The sequence below is a fragment of the Heptranchias perlo genome, chromosome 4 (genome assembly GCF_035084215.1).
Source record: "Heptranchias perlo isolate sHepPer1 chromosome 4, sHepPer1.hap1, whole genome shotgun sequence".
NCBI lineage: Eukaryota > Metazoa > Chordata > Chondrichthyes > Hexanchiformes > Hexanchidae > Heptranchias > Heptranchias perlo.
In genome coordinates this window covers 57,485,334-57,503,551 of record NC_090328.1, presented here as the reverse complement: position 1 = coordinate 57,503,551, position 18,218 = coordinate 57,485,334, and positions in this window count along the sequence as shown.

Below are 18,218 nucleotides of genomic sequence, written 5' to 3'. Positions count from 1 at the left end.
AATTGCCAGTGGGACTCCTGCATTCAGGAGACCGCGCGCACCTGACTGCGTCACTGGGGAACCCGCAAGTCAACGGGTTGGAGCCGGGCTCCGAACCTGCTCTGGATTTTAGTGATTTTCGGAGCCCCAACGCACCCGCTCCGCCATCCAAAAATCGGCCCCAAAGTATTTCCTTTACACCTGTGGTGCTTATGAACTACCTCACTCAACGTTTCACTTGTTCTAAATCATCACTGCTATTCCCAACCAGGTATGAATACAAAGCTGCAGTTATGCTGCTATTTTCACATCAATGTGAAGTGGTTTTGGGTGTGCATTGACACAGAAGTGGCAGTATAACTGAGGGGGTCAGATCCCAATCTACGTTAAAGAGGACCATCTGTTTGGGTTTGCACTGGATGGAGTATAACTTCAGTCCAGTGTAAATCCAGATTTAAAAAGTGTTCAGACAGTCTATTGGATCTAATGAGCACTTCATATATTTAGTATTGAATCCTATTAATATTTTGAGAAAGTGTTCAATGCAACCTGCAGTTCTGATATTAAAAGAGTTAACAGGGAGGGAGTTCAATGTTTGATGTAGTCTACATGGATTTTAGCAAGGCTTTTGACAAGGTCCCACATGGCAGACTGGTCAAAAAAGTAAAAGCCCATGGGATCCAAGGGTAAGTGGCTAGTTGGATCCAAAATTGACTCAGTGGCAGGAAGCAAAGAGTAATGGTTGACGAGTGTTTTTGCGACTGGAAGGCTGTTTCCAGTGGGGTTCCGCAAGGCTCAGTACTAGGTCCCTTGATTTTTATGGTATATATTAATGATTTGGACTTGAATGTGGGGGGCTTGATCAAGAAGTTTGCAGATGATACAAAAATTGGCCGTGTGGTTGTCAGTGAGGAAGAAAGCTGTAGACTGCAGGAAGGTATCAATGGACTGGTCAGGTAGGTAGAAAAGTGGCAAATGGAATTCAATCCGGAGAAATGTGAGGTAATGCATTTGGGGAGGGCAAACAAGGCAATGGAATACACAATAAATGGGAGGATACTGAGAAGTGCAGAGGAATAAAGGGACCTTGGAGTGCATGTCCACAGATCCCTGAAGGAAGCAGGACAGGTAGATAAGGTGCTTAAAAAGGCTTATGGGATACTTTCCTTTATTAGCTGAGGCATAGAATATAAGAGCAGGGAGGTTATGCTAGAACTGTATAAAACATTGGTTAGGCCACAGCTTGAGTACTTTGTACAATTCTGGTCACCACATTACAGGAAAGGTGTGATTGCGCTAGAGAGGGTACAGAGGAGATTTATAAGGATGTTGCCAGGGCTGGAGAACTTTAGCCATGAGAAAAGATTGGATAGGCTGGGGTTGTTTTCTTTGGAACAAAGGAGCCTGAGGGGAGATTTAATTGAGGTACATAAAATGATGATGGGACTAGATAGAGTGAATAGGAAGGACCTAGTTCCCTTAGCAGAGGGGCATAGATTTAAAGTAATTGGTAGAAGGATTATAGGGGAGCTGAGGAGAATTTTTTTCACCCAGAGGGTGGTGGGGGTCTGGAACTCACTGCCTGAAAGGGTGGCAGAAGCAGAAATCCTCAACTCATTTAAAAAGTACTTGGATGTGCACTTGAAGTGCTGTAACCTACAGGGCTATGGACCAAGTGCAGGAAAGTGGGATTAAGTTGGATAGCTTTTTTTTGGCTGGCACGGACACGATAGGATGAATGGCCTCCTTCTGTGCCATAACTTTCTATGATTCTATGATCCAATGCATGTATTTGTAAGTATGTATGGGCAGAGTTCTGTCCTGGTAAGTAAAGTGCAAGGCACAGTCCACAGTATACCTCAGGTCTTGCTTACTATGTTCCTTGCATCCATATTTTAAATATATGGCTTTCAGAGATTCTTGGAGAAAAGGGCAAAATTGATTCAGCAGTCACTGGCCCGAAAGCCACACTACAGCTATTATTGCCAGACCAATAATACAATACAACAGCAACCTTAGGAAGAGAATGTGAGTATACAGAACTAACTAGAAAGGCAGAAAGATAGCTTGATAGCCAGTGGACGTAAATAGCTGGAAAAAAAAGGGGACCAATTTTCCTGTTTCTCTCTTCCCCCCAGGCTGGGTGCGGGACAGTAGAAGTCTGTAGCTGTTGTCCTATCCAGGAGGCTTCAGGGACTTCTGGCTGCGGTTGGAGAAAAGAGCCAGAATGCCCCTTAAGACAATCCAATCCGAGGGGAGTAACGATGAAAGTCCCACTGTCATCTTCTTTGGGTGGACCTACTTATGGGCACTTGATCAGCCAAACCACAGGAAAATGAAGTGAGAGGGCCAGGAATGCCCCACCTGCCTCATTTAAATCATTACGTTAGGCCTGTATCTACGCAGGCACTGCTCTCTCCCTCTAGGGAAACCCCAGAAATCACAGCGCAACATAAAGAGGGAAGAAACCTGGCATAACAGGTTTACATCGAGTTACATCAAAACTACAGCACAGAAACAGGCCATTTGGCCCAACTGGTCTATGCCGGCATTTATGCTCCACACGAGCCTCCTCCTTCCCTACTTCATCTAACCTAATCAGGATACCCTTCTATTCCTTTCTCCCTCATGTGCTTATCTAGCTTCCCCTTAAATACATCTATACTATTGGCCTCAGCTATTCCTTGTGGTAGTGCGTTCCACATTCTTACCATTTTTTGGGTAAAAAAGTTTCTCCTGAATTCCCCATTGGATTTATTAGTGATTATTTTATATTTATGACCACTGGATTTGGACTCCCCCACAAATGGAAATATTTTCGCTACGTCTACCTTATCAAACCCTTTCATTATCTTAAAGACCTTTATCAGGTCGCCCCTCAGCCTTTTATTAGACCCCCGGTCTGTTCAGCCTTTCCTGATAAGGATATCTTCTCATTTCTGGTATCATCCTTGTGAATATTTTTTGCACCCTCTCCAATGCCTCTACATCCTTTCTATAATATGGAGACCAGAACAATGCACAATACTCCAAGTGTGGTCTAACTAAGGTTCAATACAAGTTTAACATAACTTCTCTGCTTTTCAATTCTATCCCTCTAGAAATGAACCCCAGTGCTTGATTTGCCTTTTTTATGATCTTATTATCCTGCGTCGCTACTTTTAGTGATTTGTGTGTCTGTATCCCAGATCCTTTTGCTCTTCTATCTCATTTAGGCTCTTATTATCTAAGCAGTTTGCAGCCTCCTTATTCTTCCTACCAAAATGTACCACCTCATACTTATCTATATTTAAATTCATTTGCTAATTACACACCCATTCTGCAAGTTTATTAATGTTCTCTTGCATTTTGACGCATTCTTCATTTATATTAACCACACCCTCCAATTTGGTGTCGCCAGCAATTTTTGAAATTGTATTTCTGATTCACAAATCCAAATCGTTAATGTAAATTGTGAACAACAGTGGTCCCAGCACTGATCCCTGTGGTACACCACTTCCCACCTTTTGCCAGTCTGAGTAGCTACCCTTAATCCCACTCGCTGTTTTCTGTTTTGTAGCCAGCTTTCTATCCCTTCTGCTACCTGTCCCTGCCCATTCTGCCACCTATCCCTGTTTCTGCCTTCTATTTTCTGATGGTGCCCATGGAATAGGCATTCCTTGGGACAAAGGTAAGGAAAATTAGCACCGAGTTGTTGCTGTAATCAGTTAGGACTTTCAGCGTTTAACAGAAGAAATCACTAGAATTGCAATTGAGAGTTACATTAGACTTTCCAACTTAAAGGATCTGACCTAATTATGTACTATTTGATGTGTGATTTGAAATGTCATTGAGCTAATGCCGTGCCAGTATCACAAAAGCTAATAGTTGAATTTGCATGTTCCCAAGAGGGAATGTGAATTATCCATCGTGTTACACAGGAAGGAGAAGTCTTCAGATTTCAATTTTGCCTTTACAGCCAGTGTGTTTCAGATATCTTTGAAGTCGAAACCAAAATTAATCTTGAACGCTGGCATGTGGCGCTGTAAGAATCAGCAGGGATGACGGGCACGTACCATATTCATTTAGACACTAACATTGACTGGATACAACCATTGAGAAAGCTCAACCTTCCCCCAGGCCAATCAATCTGCCAAGGAAAATGGATGCATCAGTCCTGCAAGACCACTCGAGAAATAGATACATACTCTCCTATTAGACACAAGGGAGGAAACACTCTCCTATTTATATGAGTCTGCCAGAAGTTTGACCTCCCTATTCTCCTCAGACTGCTAGGTGCAAAATAAATAAGTTAAATAGTTGTTTTCAGAAATGAACACTTATTGATGTGGTACCAGTCATGGACAACAGTTGTTTGCCTGGCTGTTACCAAAATATCACAAACAGTTGAGCATAAAGAAAAATGTACAAAGTTAAATAAAACAGGGCTGAAAATCTGCGGCCTTTCTGAAACATTCCTGCTGTAACTTCAATGGGAGTGTGGAGGAATTCACCACAACTTAGATCAGACCCAGATACACCAGTTCCCAGCCACTCCTCAGAGTTCTCAAAGCCTCCGCCCGTCTAAAATAAGGCCAGTAGCAGGAGTATAGGAATATCGGAACATGAGTAGACCATTCAGCCCCTTGAGCTTGTTCCGTCATTCAGTTAGATCATGGCTGAGCTGAACATTAAGTCCATTGATCTGCCTTTGCTCCATATCGTTTTATCCCTTTATACCCTCAGCCAACAAAAATCTATCGATCTCAGTTTTGAAAATTTCAGTTGACCCAGCATTCATGTCCTTTAGGGGGAGCGAGTTCCAGATTTCCACTATCCTCTGTGTGAAAAACTGCTTCCTGATTTCATTCCTAAATAGCTCAGCTCTAATATTAAGGTCGTGCCCCTTGTTCCTAATTCCCCCACCAGAGGAAATAATTTCTCTGTATCTACTCTGTCGAATTCCTTTAACATTTTAAACACCTTGATCAGATCACCCCTCAATCTTCTACAAAGGGAATACAAGCCAAATTTATTCAACCTGATTCATAATTTAATCCTTTAAGCCCCGTATCATTCTGGTGAATCTGCACTGTACCTCTTACAAGGTTAATATATCTTTCCTGAGATTTGGTCCCCAAATCTAAATGCAGCACTCGATATGGGATCTGTACGGTTGAACCATCACTTCATCACTTTTAAATTCCAACCCCAATGAGATAACGGTCAACATTTCATTAGCCCTTTTGATTACTTTTTGTAACTGTGCGTTAGATTTTAGTGATTTGTGTACATGGACACCTAAATCCCTTGGCCTGTCCACACTTCCTTGGGGTAGAAATTGACTTCAGTGGAAATAAAAATCAGGAGAGATGTAAAACAGGCTGCCGATTTGCTATCATCCATTTTATACTATTGCACAAAGTCAAATTCTACCCATCTTTCTCTTAATGTATTTGTTAGCTTTGATATTTCTGGCAAGTTTTTATTTTCATATTCCCTTATTACTTCCTTTGTTGCTTGTTGCCGCTCTCCCAGTCTGCTGGATTTCCACTTTCCCTTGAATTTGTGTAACCCTCTTCTCTTAGTTTGATACTGTCTCTTACCTCATCTGTTAACCATGGCTGCTTAACTACACAAGTGGAGCTTTTGCCATATATGGGTATATTGGTTTTGTATTGTACAAAATATTTTTTAAATACATCCCACTATTTGTTTGTAGGTTTACCCATTAACAGTTCAGCCCAGTTTTCTGTGGTTAATTCAGTTCTCATCCCTTTGAAATTTGCCTTACTTAAATTTAAAACCTTGCTTTGTGACACTCCCTTCTCCCTCTGAAACTTAATACCAAATTCAATCATATTATGGTCACTGTTCCCAAGATGTTCCCTTACCGTCAGATTGTTAACTAATTCTGATTTGTTACTCAACACTAAATCTAGTATGGCCTGTTCCCATGTCAATTCTAAAATATTTTAGGAGTATTTTTGACTTTGGGCTATTGTGTAAAATGAGTGACAGCGAATTGACAACCCGTTTACACCTTTCCTGATTTTCATTTCCATCGGCTTCAATGATCATGTTTTCCTGGATGCAGCCAGGACCCTTGGGGATGGCAATCGGGAGGGGGGAGGGTCGGTGATCCAGGCTGGGAGAGGGGAAGGTCGGCGATCAGGGCTGGGAGAGGGGAAGGTCGGTGATCAGGGCTGGGAGAGGGGAAGGTCGGTGATCAGGGCTGGGAGAGGGGAAGGTCGGTGATCCAGGCTGGGAGAGGGGAAGGTCGGCGATCAGGGCTGGGAGAGGGGAAGGTCGGTGATCAGGGCTGGGAGAGGGGAAGGTCGGCGATCAGGGCTGGGAGAGGGGTAGGTCGGTGATCAGGGCTGGGAGAGGGGAAGGTCGGTGATCAGAGCTGGGAGAGGGGAAGGTCGGCGATCAGGGCTGGGAGAGGGGAAGGTCGGAGATCAGGGCTGGGAGAGGGGAAGGTCGGTGGTCAGGGCTGGGAGAGGGGAAGGTCGGAGATCAGGGCTGGGAGAGGGGAAGGTCGGCGATCAGGGCTGGGAGAGGGGAAGGTCGGCGATCAGGGCTGGGAGAGGGGAAGGTCGGAGATCAGGGCTGGGAGAGGGGAAGGTCGGCGATCAGGGCTGGGAGAGGGGAAGGTCGGCGATCAGGGCTGGGAGAGGGGAAGGTCGGCGATCAGGGCTGGGAGAGGGGAAGGTCGGCGATCAGGGCTGGGAGAGGGGAAGGTCGGTGATCAGAGCTGGGAGAGGGGAAGGTCGGCGATCAGGGCTGGGAGAGGGGAAGGTCGGCGATCAGGGCTGGGAGAGGGGAAGGTCGGCGATCAGGGCTGGGAGAGGGGAAGGCCGGCGATCAGGGCTGGGAGAGGGGAAGGTCGGAGATCAGGGCTGGGAGAGGGGAAGGTCAGTGATCAGGGCTGGGACCAGGAGAGGTCGCGATGTGGAGGGGGGAGAGAGGTCAGCAATTGGGAGGGGGGAGGCCGAAGGCTTCCTTGAGGGGCCGGGGTGAGCACTCCTGCTCCTCCTGGCCCACATGGAGTGCTGAGAAAGGCACAATTACCTTGTGGAGCTGGCAGCTCCCGCCTCCCTTTCACTGCTGGGTTTCCAGACCCCTGGGAATCCAGTGCAGCAGCAGTGAATTTTAAATCGGGCTCCCAATTGCACTGTAGGAGCCTGATTTAAATATGTTAATGAAGTGTCCCATCTCTCCACGACGGGATACTCCAATGCTCCGATATCCAACAACATAAAAAAAGGTGATAGGTAACTGCGCGGCATGCTGGGGACACGTTCCCCGTATTTAAGTCTTTAAACACCCCCCCTCGACCCGACAGGTGGGTTAATATCAAGGCCAATATGTAACTGGTAGTAAGTAACATGTGTAATGCCTCAATATCCTGCCTGTAATCCTATAACCTGCTGATATTCACCCTGCACTGCTCAAGGTGCGGCCAGGCTCCCAGTCAATGCTACTTTTAACAGATCCAGTCTCTCTTGCCTCTCGGGGCTTGGCCTGGGTTGTGGCCTGGATCCCTGAAAAGGAGAATTAAAAAATATATAAATATATATAAGAAGTAGTAGCAGGACATTTGGAGACTCATGATACAATCAAGGAGAGTCAACTTGGTTTTATGAAGGGGAAATCATGTCTGATAAATTTAGAGTTCTTTGAGGAAGTAACGGGCAGGGTGGATAAAGGGGAACAAGTGGATGCAGTATATTTGGATTTCCAAAAGACATTCAATAAGGTGCCACATGAAAGATTACTGCACAAAATAAGAGCTCATGGTGTTGGGGGTAATATACTGGCATGGATAGAGGATTGGCTAACGAACAGAAAACAAAGAGTCGGGATAAAAGGATCATTTTCAAAATGGCAATCTATAACTAGTGGGGTGCTGCAGGGCTCAGTGCTGGGGCCTCAACTATTTACAATATATATCAATGACTTGGATGAAGGAACAGAGTGTCTCGTGGCCAAATTTGCTGATGATACAAAGATAGGTGGAGAAGCAAGTTGCGATGAGGACACAAGGGGCTCGATTTTACCGTCGGGTTTCCTGTGGGTTTCCAGCGGGGGGGCCCCGAAAATCCCGATATCCAGTCAAGTGACCGGATCGCGCCACGATCCCGACCACTTCCGGGTTCCCCGATAACGTGCGGGGCTGCGCGGCCCCCGCTGGAGGGAATCCCGCAGGCAATTAAAGCCAGCGGGGTTCCACTTGAGTGTACTTACCTTGCTTGTTGAGGTCATTAAATGAGCTGAATCAGCTGTCAAAACAGGAAGTGTGGGATTTTACCTTCAACGCAGAGTGTTTCACACACTGGGGGAAACAGTCTCCCTCCAACCAGGCGTGTTGCAGCCAGCAGCCTGCGGCAGCTGCCAAGGTGCACACCACGGGGGTGGGGGGGGGGGGGAGAGCCATCACCCACGCAGGAGGCCCCCACGTCACATAGGGCAACCCCTGCCCCCCACCACCCCCCGCCAAGCCAGAGGACAGACCGACGCGAAACCGCAGCCCCAGTCCGAGGAACCACCCACCTACCCTGCACAACCCCTCAGACCAACTCCAGCCAGATGGGTGGTGCGTGGACACCCTCGGAGGACGAACAGCATGACCAGCCCCAGCAGCCTCGCAGTCCACGCCGTCCGCCGCAGAGACGTGGAGCCCCCCAACACGGTGCTGTTGCACGCCCACCTGCACAGCAGGAGGGAGGGCAACCGCAGAGAGAGACGCATCGCAGAGGGCACTACCCTCGCCACAGGGTCCACAGACCGAGGCGCAGCTCCCCGGACCTCTCCGAGCAGCAGTGCACACGGAGGCGCAGATTCACTCGACATGTAGTCGTGGAGATCTGCAGGCTCTTGCATGCCGAGCTGCTCCTGGCTGGCCCGTGCACCATCTGCTTACCTGTCGCTGTCAAAGTCACCACTGCCCTCCCGAACTTCTCCTCCACAGCCTTCCTGGGTGCAACCGGGGACATCGCTGATGTCTCTCAGTCGTCTGCGCAGAAGAGCCCTGCAAATACACCTACACCCACTCTGCAGTGACACAATGTGTGGCATCAGTGGTGGGCCCTCATAGTGATACCCAGGAGCGGGCATTATTGCACAAACCGGACAGGATTCGCGAAGACATGGCAGTGGTGGTGCCAATATAATGTGTGATGTCTGTTGCTCTGAAATTCAATATAGGTAACACCCATGGCAAACCCTCAGACACCCTTGTGCATCCCCTTCATGCTCACGACACGTTTGCCTTACGCTGCCTACTGCACATATGTAATACATGCCCTGTGGCTGCAGCACAGGTGGTGGCAGGTTGAGTGAGGCTGGCCGTGAGGGAGATGCACGAGAGGGTGAGTATGGGATAGAGCCATGAGATTGTATGAGGATTGGGTTGAGTGGTAGTGGCGGGGTGAGTACTGGTGAGGTGATTAGGTGCAGGTAAGATGAGGATGGGGTTGGAGTGGGTATGAGGGGTGATGTGACAGAGTAGTGTTAGCGGTGCCGAAGGAGATGTGGGGTGGGGGCAGTGTTGTGGCAGACGGAGTGTAGGGGAAAGACTATGTGTTCTCACTGTGGCTGACCTACTGAGGTCATTGGAGCGCCTCCTGCACTGTATGCAGGTGGGCGATATGTTGGTGGCGCAGGTGACCCCCTCTGCCACCTCGAGCCAGGCCTTCTTGGTGGCAGAGGCAGGCCGCTTCCTCCCGCCCGCCGGGTGGAAGATCTCTGACCTCCCCCTCCTCCTCACCCCATCTGACGATACCTGGGGTGAGGCATCATTAAACTGGGAGCAGCCTTCCCCCTGGGCTGCTCCATGCTGTAATTTGTTCCATTGGTTGCAGCATCTGTCAGTGGAGGACTGCCCCTTTAACTAGAGAGCCTCCAGCTGACAGATCGTACTGCGCATGCGCAGCCTGCCCGACGCGCAGACCAGCAGCGCGGACCCCGGAGGAGCAGGTAAGTGGCTCCAATTAGTGGATTGCCTGCTACGATCGCGCGGGCAACCCACTAATTTCACCGGGTGCGGAGGCCACGCACCCGAAACCCAACCCGCCGGAAACCCACAGGCCTGGTAAAATCAGGCCCAAAGTGTCTGCAAAGGGATATTGACAGGTTAAGCGAATGGACAAAAATTTGGCTGATGGAATATAATGTGGGAAAATGTGAAGTTATCCACTTTGGGAGGAAAAATAAAAAAGCAAAATATTATTTGAATGGAGAAATACTACAAAATGCTGCGGTACAGAGGGATCTGGGTGTCCTCATACATGAAACACAAAAAATACAGATGCAGCAGGTAATCCAGAAGGCAAACAGAATATTGGCCTTTATTTCTGGGGGGATGGAGTATAAAAGCAGGGAAGTCATGCTACAACTGTACAGGGTGCTGGTGAGACCACACCTGGAGTACTGCGTACAGTTCTGGTGCCCTTATTTAAGGAAGGATATACTTGCATTGGAGGCAGTTCAGAGAAGGTTCACTAGGTTGATTCTGGGTATGGAAGGGTTGTCTCATGAGGAAAGATTGAACAGGTTGGGCCTATACTCATTGGAGTTTAGAAGAATGAGAGGAGATTTTATTGAAACATACAAGATTCTGAGGGGACTCGATAGGGTAAATGCTGAGAGGATGTTACCCCTCATGGGGAATCTAAAACTAGGGGGCATAGTCTCAGAATAAGGGGTCTCCCATTTAAGTTGGAAATGAGGAGGAATTTCTTCTCCCAGAGGGTCATGAATCTTTGGAATTCTTTACCCCAAAAAGCAATGGAGGCTGCGTCATTGAATACATTCAAGGCTGAGTTAGACAAATTTTTGATCAGCAAGGGAGTCAAAGGAAAGGGCGGGAAAGTGGAGTTGAGGTAAAAATCAGATCAGCCATGATCTCATGAAATGGCGGAGCAGGCTCGAGGGACTCCTGCTTCTATCTCTTATGATCTTATGGTCTTATTGTCCCTCCTTATCAAGGGCATCTTTTCTTTCCTTCTTGGGGGGGGTGGGGGTGGGATGGAGCAGCATCTCCCTGGATTCTGCTTATTCCGCCAGAATTGTCAGTCTCCTTTTGTGGGCAGTTTCTTAAGCTGCTGGCACTGACCTGAGTTGTTTAAATTAAGAAACTTCCCCCGACCTTGGTGAGGTCAGCCTTGGAGGTCCTTTGTGGGTCCATTTTGTAGGTTTTCAGCCCCAAATTCTTTTACTAAGGCATCATTCTGAACTTTAGTAAAACAATTTGTTTTAACTTTACATACAGATGAAAACACAGTTAACTATTCACTCCTGCTGTATAATGCATCTCATCAACAGGAATGAGGCAACATCTTGCTCAGTAACGAACACAGATGGTGAAATTTAACTTTGGGAAGATTTACAAAATGCGCTATAGCGAATTGGCTGTCTGTTATACACATCGCCTGATTTTCCTTCCTATTGTCTTCAATGGAAAGGAAAATGTAGCTGAGTGTATAACAGGCAGCCAATTCACTACCGCGTGTTTTGCGCTCTTGCGGAAGTTGAATTTCACCTCATTGCATCAGCATTTAACAGGGGCTGCACCCTGACTTAATATCAGATGGGAGCAGATGGTCAACTAACTGCCATGATCAGACTAATATGATTCTCCCCAAACTCTGCAAACAAAAAGCCTCCACATTTTCTTTATTTCCTTTTTAGAGTTTGAACAATCGTCTTTAAATTTTAATACAATTAGTCATTTATAATTTGGATAATTTTAGCTGAACATAAAGACCACTCCCAACAATACTTTTTAGTGAGAACAGAACAGGATATTGTTTCGCTGTATGAGGGAAGTTCCCAGTTCCCTTGTTTTTAATGGGAGAGTACAAGATGGATATAGTACAACTTCTAGCAATCTCTGCCCTTCCCTAGAAAACCCAATGTAAAGAAATCCCTGAGGGGATACTTATGTTGAGTTATATCTAAAATTACTTCTTCTTTATAATGAGAGCAGTCAATCCACAAGTAGAAGGTCCAACTGCAGGAAATATCAGGAACAGTTGCAGAAAATAAATTGATAGGCACATTGAATCTGTTCACAGCTCTGCTGAAGGTCAGCAGTATTGGAATTTAATAAAATGCTTCAGTGCCATTAGGGCATTTAGTTTTAGGCTAGGCATATGTAAAATGGTAGGCATGTCACTGCATTCAGCATTATTAAATATTCTGAAAGTATGGGTGGAAATTAATATATATGCAGAGCTTAACATGATTAAATAACTAACAAATGGTACTTGATTCATGAATGCATCTTCAGGTTAAAAATCAGTCCACTCCAGTCTTCTCAAACGCCTTTCATCCATCTTCGGCTTTTTGTTACAGCTCAGTATAATGTACTTCAACGGAACTTGAATATAAGAAATGGCTACCTTAAACCTGGAACACACATTGGGGGTAAATTGTGCAATAGTGTAAAATGAGTGTTAGCGAATTGGCGGCCTGTTTTATTTCTCTCCCGATTTGAATTTCCATTGAAGTCATTGATTCGCTCTTACCCGTTTTACACTATCACACAGAGTCAATATTACCCCCATTGTATCTGTATGTGTGAAATGTCATTAAAGTAGTGGCCAACTCAAACTCAAACCTCCAACTCAAATGATCCAAATTGAGAAACCAAATTGAGCATAATTTTTTTTGTGTCTTATGAGTTAATCTGAAGTAATTCATTTTGGCTCGCTTTGGATTCTTGCCACTTATTTCAGCTTCCTAGTTCCTTCACAATACTATAAATTTATCTTTAAAAAGAATTTCACTTTCTTTAAGAATCCCTGTTAGACTTACTTTTACATTAAATTCCTTTTGAGTTATCTAAAAGATGCTGCTTTCATATATTGTTTAAGTTAAAACAGAATAGAAAAGAGGATTACAGGATCTGCTGAAGATACTGAAGACCTGTATTCATTTACAAATGTCAGAGTTAACCTTATACACTACTTGTAAGAGATGGATAATTCCAATCCTTCAGCCACAATATAGACAAGTCCTTGGAAATGGAGGGAGAGATCAGTTTTGCATCTTGCCGTGTAACAACAGATGTCAAGTGCTGTACTCATCTAAGCAAGACAGTCATACAAAGGGGTGCAATCTCCTATTCAATATATTTCCTGTAATCATCTACTTTAAAGTCAATGCATCATTATGAAGCAAGATAAAACATGGTAGTTAATAGAAAAAGGCCCATCTTAATTACAGAAAAAGACACGTGGGAAGTATGCAGGGCATCCAGTGACTGAATAAATCAGATTCTGTTTTTATTACATAGGATTCTGGGGTTTTGGAGATTGCATTCTATGATTTTTCTTTTTCCATGAAAACAGAAAACCAGTGGTATTGCCTGTAGTATACAAAGGGCACTGGTTATGCTGACAGTATAGCCTAATCTTCTGAGTGGCATTATTTTAACACCAGTATTAATTCCTTTATTTTAAACAGGTTAACGACTGTTAAAATAACGCTGGTAATAATCTAGCTTATAAGTCAAATTCCATTTTTATTATCTGGAATTTCATATAAGATGAAGATGTTATTCCACAATTCTGTTGGTTTTTCTGTTGAAATGGAAAACCAGTGATCATCTGCTTCCTGACCCAATAAACAGAGGAAGCCGGGAGAGGTATTGCTCATCTTGACCTGGCACTTATAAATGACTCAAACAATGTACAGGAAATGAAAGCCAAACCCCCCCAGGAGGAAACTGACCGCAGAATGATTTAACATGAACTGGGATCCAATTAAACCTAAGATCAGGATCAAGATTTATACCTTTAAAAGGGCTAAATTCAAAACGATGAGGGAAGATTTAAAACAAATGGATTGGAGGAAGATGTTTAACAACATTTCAGTAGAAGACAAATGGAACACCTTTAAGAGAATAATACTGGACACACAGGACAAGTACATATCAACGATCAGCAAGCTCAGACTAAACAAGCATGACCCTAAATGAATTAACAAACAAATTAAAAGTGAAATGAAGTGAAAAATGACCTGTACAAATCCTTCAGGAAGAAATGAGAATAGGCTCACTGGAAAGACTATAAGATCACACAGAAACAAGTTAAAAAGGTAATAGAGGGTGAAGGGAGTTTAGAAAAAATATAGCTGCAGAGGCAAAACATAACAGTAAATAAATTCTTTCGGTACGGAAATAGAAAGAGGACTATCTGAGAAGAGGTGAGAAAATGAGAAAGATGCAAGTAGACTTGAAACTGAGGAGAAGCATAACATAGTAATTAATCTGAGGTATTCTCCAGGTATCCACAAGGGGAGACACAAACAATATGCCCTCCCCACAAAAAAGAGTATCAAGACAAAATTCAGGACTTCGATAAAATGAAATGAAGTCTTAGACAAGCTGAAAGGGCTTCAAACAAATAAAACCTATGGGATATATGCGCCAGGAATTTCCTCAGGGGTTTTCCCAATTAGCCACCGCGTATCTTTAGTGGAAGATTAGCGGAAACTCCGTTTATGCGATTTATCCGGGGTTCCCCTGATCTTCTGCTGAAGGTAGGGCGGTCGATCAGGAGAACCACTAAGGAAATTCCCGGTGCCTATACCTATCCCAGAATATTGAGAGAGACTAGTGAGGAGATTTATGAGGCACTGACAATCATTATGAAGGAGTCAATAGACACTGGGAAGGTAGCAGTGGATTGGAAACAGGCTAATGTGATACCTATATTTTAAAAAGGGAAAGAAAGTCAAACAGACCCATTAGTCTTACTTCAAATCCATTTAAAATAATAGGGAGGAGATAGCAGAGGTACTATTACGTATATATAAAAATTCATTAGAAGACTGGCTGACAGCTAATGTTATTCATACATTTAAAAAGGAAGGTAGAACAAGTCCAGGGAACGATAGACCAGATAGCTCAATGTTGGTGATAGGAAAGATAATGGAACCTTTGCTCAAAGATGTAATAGAAAAACATCTAGAGAGCGAAAATATAATAAAAAATAGTCAGCATGGATTTCAGAAGGGAAAATCATGCTTGACCAACGTTATTTTGTTTTTATTCGTTCATGGGATGTGGGCATCACTGGCGAAGCCAGCATTTATTGCCCATCCCTAATTGCCCTTGAGAAGGTGGTGGTGAGCTACCTTCTTGAACCGCTGCAGTCCGTGTGGTGAAGGTTCTCCCACAGTGCTCTTAGGAAGGGAGTTCCAGGATTTTGACCCAGCGACGATGAAGGAACGGCGATATATTTCCAAGTCGGGATGGTGTGTGTCTTGCAGTGGAAGTGCTGGGATGTTGTTCCCATGTGCCTGCTGCTCGTCCTTCTAGGTGGTAGAGGTCGCGGGTTTGGGAGATGCTGTCGAAGAAGCCTTGGCGAGTTGCTGCAGTGCATCCTGTGGATGGTACACACTGCAGCCACAGTGCGCCGGTGGTGAAGGGAGTGAATGTTTAGGGTGGTGGATGGGGTGCCAATCAAGCAGGCTGCTTTGTCCTGGATGGTGTTGAGCTTCTTAAGTGCTGTTGGAGCTGCACTCATCCAGACAAGTGGAGAGTATTCCATCACACTCCTGACTTGTGCCTTGTAGATGGTGGAAAGGCTTTGGGGAGTCAGGAGGTGAGTCACTCGCCGCAGAATACTCAGCCTCTGACCTGCTCTTGAAGCCACAGTATTTATGTGGCTGGTCCAGTTAAGTTTCTGGTCAATGGTGACCCCCAGGATGTTGATGGTGGGGGATTCGGCGATGGTAAAGCCGTTGAATGTCAAGGGGAGGTGGTTAGACTCTCTCTTGTTGGAGTTGGTCATTGCCTGGCACTTGTCTGACGCGAATGTTACTTGCCATTTATCAGCCCAAGCCTGGATGTTGTCCAGGTCTTGCTGCATGCGGGCACGGACTGCTTCATTATCTGAAGGGTTGCGAATGGAACTGAACACTTTGCAATCACCAGCGAGCATCCCCATTTCTGACCTTTTGATGGAGGGAAGGTCATTGATGAAGCAGCTGAAGATGGTTGGGCCTAGGACATTGCCCTGAGGAACTCCTGCAGCAAATTCCTGGGGCTGAGATGATTGGCCTCCAACAACCACTACCATCTTCCTTTGTGCTATGTATGACTCCAGCCACTGGAGAGTTTTCCCCCTGATTCCCATTGACTTCAATTTTACTAGGGCTCCTTGGTGCCACACTCGGTCAAATGCTGCCTTGATGTCAAGGGCAGTCACTCTCACCTCAACTCTGGAATTCAGCTCTTTTGTCCATGTTTGGACCAAGGCTGTAATGAGGTCTGTAGCCGAGTGGTCCTGGCTGAACCCAAACTGAGCATCGATGAGCAGGTTATTGGTGAGTAAGTGCCGTTTGATAGCACTGTCGACGACACCTTCCATCACTTTGCTGATGATTGAGAGTAGACTGATGGGGCGGTAATTGACTGGATTGGTTTGTCCTGCTTTTTACACTAATGATTTGGATTCAGGAATTAGAGGTACAATTTCAAAGTTTGCGGATGACCCCAAATTAGGGGGTGTAGTTAACACAAAGGAAAAATGTGTCAAAATGCAAGAGGACATTAATAAACTTGCAGAATGGGCGTGTAATTGGCAAATAAATTTCAATATAGATAAGTGTGAGGTAGTGCATTTTGGTAAGAAGAATAAAGAGGCCACATACTGATTGAATAATAAGAGTCTAAATGGGATAGAGGAGCAAAGGGATCTCGGGATACAGGTACACAAATCACTAAAAGTAGCAAAGCAGGTTATTAAGGCCATAAAAAAGGCAAAGCAAGCACCAGGGTTCATTTCTAGAGGGATAAAATTGTAAAGCAGAGAAGTTATGTTAAACTTGTATAGAATCTTGGTTAAACCACACTTGGAGTACTGTGCACAGTTCTGGTCTCCATATTATAGAAAGGAAATAGATGCATTGGAGAGGGTGCAAAAAAGATTCACAAGGATGATACCAGAACTGAGAGGATATAATTATCAGGAAAGGCTGAACAGGCTGGGGCTCTTCTCTCTAGAAAAGAGAAGATGGGGGATGACCTGATAGAGGCCTTTCAGATAATGAAAGGGTTTAATGGGATAAACGTAGAGAAAATATTTCCACTTGTGGAGGAGTCCAAAACTAGAGATCATAAATATAAAATAGGTGCCAATAAATCCAATAGGGAATTCAGGAGAAACTTCTTTATTCAAAGAGTGGTAAGAATGTGGAACGCACTACCACAAGGAGTAGTTGAGGCAAATAGTAAAGATACGTTTAAGGAGATAAGCACATGAGGGAAAAGGGAATAGAAGGGTATGCTGATAGGGTTAGATGGCATAGGGCGGGAGGAGGATTATGTGGAGCCTAAACGCCGGCATAGACCAGTTGGGCCGAATGGTCTGTTTCTGTGCTGTAGTTTCAATATACCTCGATGTAATTCAATCATGAGTAAGCTTGAGGACTATCTGTATTACAACAAGAACCAAGCAAACAGCAGTCAACATGGCTTTAGATTGTGAAGTCTTTGTCCCAGGGCTCAGTGTTGAGACCACTGCTGCTTCTAATTTGCATCAATGACTTGGTTTCTGAAAAATACCCTGGTCTGGATAACATCTGAAAGGTAGAATTTCGGAAAGCCTGTTCAAGATTGAAATTCTAATTATCCAAAAGTTTAGCAGAATTTGAGTATAGGCTAAATGGTCTATACAAGCAAGAAAGAATGGTGGATAATAGGCCTTCCTATTTAATTGCAGATACACAGGGGTAAATTTTAACCCCCAAGAATGGGATGAGACAGAGACTGTCCACAGTAAACTGGGCAAATCTGTTAATGGGTAAAACGACTGATGTTCAGTGGGAAATGTTTAAAGAAACATTTAACGTGATACAGAATCGGTTTATACCCCTGAGGGGCAAGAACTCTACTAGCCAAAAAAAACAGCCATGGACAACTAAAGAGGTAAGGGACAGTATAAGACATAAGGAAAGGGCATAGAAAAAGGCAAAAAATGGCACAGATCCTGGCGAATGGGAAAGATACAAAGATCAACAAAGGGTCACAAAACAGATAGTAAAAGCTACAGAAAGAGAGTATGAAAAGAAACTTGCAAGGAATATCAAAACCAATACGAAGAACTTTTATAGTTATATTAGGAAAAAGAGGGTGGCCAGGAGCAGTGTTGGCCCCTTAAAAACTGAAAGTGGGGATATTGTCATTGACAATGGGGAAATGGCGGACATGTTGAACGATTACTTTGCGTCAGTATTTACAGTAG